The 2,309-nt window shown below is 48.1% G+C and overlaps 1 long non-coding RNA gene across 1 annotated transcript in view; it reads left to right on the forward strand.

Moving 5' to 3' along the window:
• Window positions 1-2,303, forward strand: part of LOC106818262 — a 7,370-nt gene extending 5,067 nt beyond the window's left edge. The window contains exons 4-5 of the long non-coding RNA XR_001395174.1: window positions 1,049-1,172; window positions 1,955-2,303. This is a non-coding gene — a long non-coding RNA (uncharacterized LOC106818262). The remainder of the gene's footprint in view (window positions 1-1,048; window positions 1,173-1,954) is intronic.
• The last annotated feature ends 6 nt before the right edge of the window (window positions 2,304-2,309 follow it).

Here is a 2,309-nt window from a genome sequence, read left to right on the forward strand (position 1 = left end):
GTGCGTGTCCCTGCGGACCATCCACCGTCCACAAGGTAAGCTAAATATTTACGTAATGTCGCAATGTGACTTATTATTTACTTATATGGACACTAAGTGTTACTGGTTGAGGGGGAGTGCGTGGTTGGAGACACCGGAGTTTGAGTCTAGAAATAGGTTTTTTCGTTACTACAGAGTATTTGTTTTACTCTGTTATATTTTGATATTTGTTGATCGGGAGAATAAGCGGGCTAACCACTCTATCTTTTGGACACCACATACCTCTATTTTTTGCTTGTCGTGGATACTTACTCGACCAGGGTGGATGATTTACCGTGTCAGTATAAGTTTACCTACTTGTAAAGAACACAGTGTGTCGGTTATATATTCTATGAACAGTGCTGATGTTGATGGCTCCATCCATATTTACGGTAATTATTCTCCCCAGTATTAACGATATTTTTAATAGTTATCGCCGCTTTAGTTCGTCATAAAGAATCGTAAAGATAAGTGAAGTAATAGTTTACTAGTATAAGTAGTTACTTAACTTACTATATAGTATTACTTATATATAGCCGATATATAGGTCTATATATATATATATATATATATACATATATATATATATATATATATATATATATATAGCTACTACTACCGTACCNCCACAGATACTACTGCGTCTGTCCTAAACAATACAAGGTACGTGTGTGTCGACATCTCTTATCACAAGCTCTGATTACAGGTGTGTGATTATAGGTGTGTGTGATTATAGGTGTAAATCTAGGTTGCATAGTTGTGTATAGTTGCATATAGTTATGCATAGTTGCCCATATCTATGTGTCAATAGTTGTGTGTAGTTGTTTGTAGTTGTGTGTAGTTGTTGATAACGCCCCCCACGCAACATCGTGCTTGCGTGCGTGCGTGCGTGCGTGCGTGCGTGCGTGCGTGCGTGCGTGCGTGCGTGTGTGCGTGTGTGTGTAACGCCCCCCACGCATCATTATAACGAGCTGGTAGCAGTCTAACGTTCCGTGTTGGTGTGTGTTTATGTAATCATGTAATGTTACAGGGATGGAAATGTGACGAACACGAAACGCAGTGCGCCTCGAACCCGTGTTTGAACGGAGGCACCTGTGTGAAGAGTTACTACAGAGAATACTGCAGCTGGCCCTTACGGATATAACCGGCGAATTGTAGGTCCGCCGCTACGTATCCCACGCACGCACGCGACCCACACACACCAGATGCACGGCAGCGCACGCACACACACATGCACGCACGCACGCCACCCACACAGAATGCACGCACGCCAACACGCACGCACACACATGGCACGCACGCACGCACGCACCGCACACACGGCACGCACACGCTATGCCACCGGCCCACACTACGCACGCTCCCACACGTGAATACACAGGTGACACACACACCCACTGCACATCACAGATCGCACGCGCACGCACACACGTACGCGCGCACACTGCTACGCGCGGCGACATGTACACGCGACACACACCGGCCACACAGCACACACGTAGATGTGGCATACCGCCTACCGCGCGCACTATACACACGCACACACGATATGTGGGCATACCTCGTAGGCGCCGCGCACATACACACGCACACACGTATGTGGCGCACTACGCTAGCGCGCGCCAACATACACACTGCACACACGTTATATGCTGTGTGGTCACTCACTCTGACGCACAAGCGCACATATACACACACGTACAGTTATTATATATTTATTTATTTATTTAATTAGTTATTTAGTTAATGTAGATCTAATGTGTGTGTGTGTGTCGGTGGGTGCGCGCGTGAGTGTGCGTGGTGTGTGTGCGCATGGGTGCGTACGTGCGTGCGTACATGTGTGTGTATGCGCGTGTGCGTCGCTGCACTACGAGTGCGTGTTACCGAGCGGTGCATCTAAGATGGCCGCCGCCGCCGCCGCCTCGTTCTGTTTCAGCTGTGAGAGTCAGACTTTGCATGATCTCTGTCATCCGTCACCATGCGACCACGGAGGCACGTGCACGGAGAACGACGCGGACCCACACGTCGATGAACGCAGACGGCCGCTCTTCAAACCCCGCCCGCACCGCTCTTCAAACCCCGCCCGCGCCGCTCTTCAAACCCCGCCCGCGCCGCAAACGTCTCTAGAAGGGCAATCACGTGACTTTTAGCTTGCAACCAATAATATTTCAGACCTTGTATTTCCCTCGTAATGTAACCGGAATAAACTTCTACAATAATTACTATAGCATGACGTACCTAGTAGTAACACGTGTAGTGCAGCACTGTGTATTGAAGCTTGTTAAAAAGGT

This window comes from Priapulus caudatus, unplaced genomic scaffold (assembly GCF_000485595.1).
Source record: "Priapulus caudatus unplaced genomic scaffold, Priapulus_caudatus-5.0.1 Scaffold2122, whole genome shotgun sequence".
NCBI classification, from domain to species: Eukaryota; Metazoa; Priapulida; class Priapulimorpha; order Priapulimorphida; family Priapulidae; genus Priapulus; species Priapulus caudatus.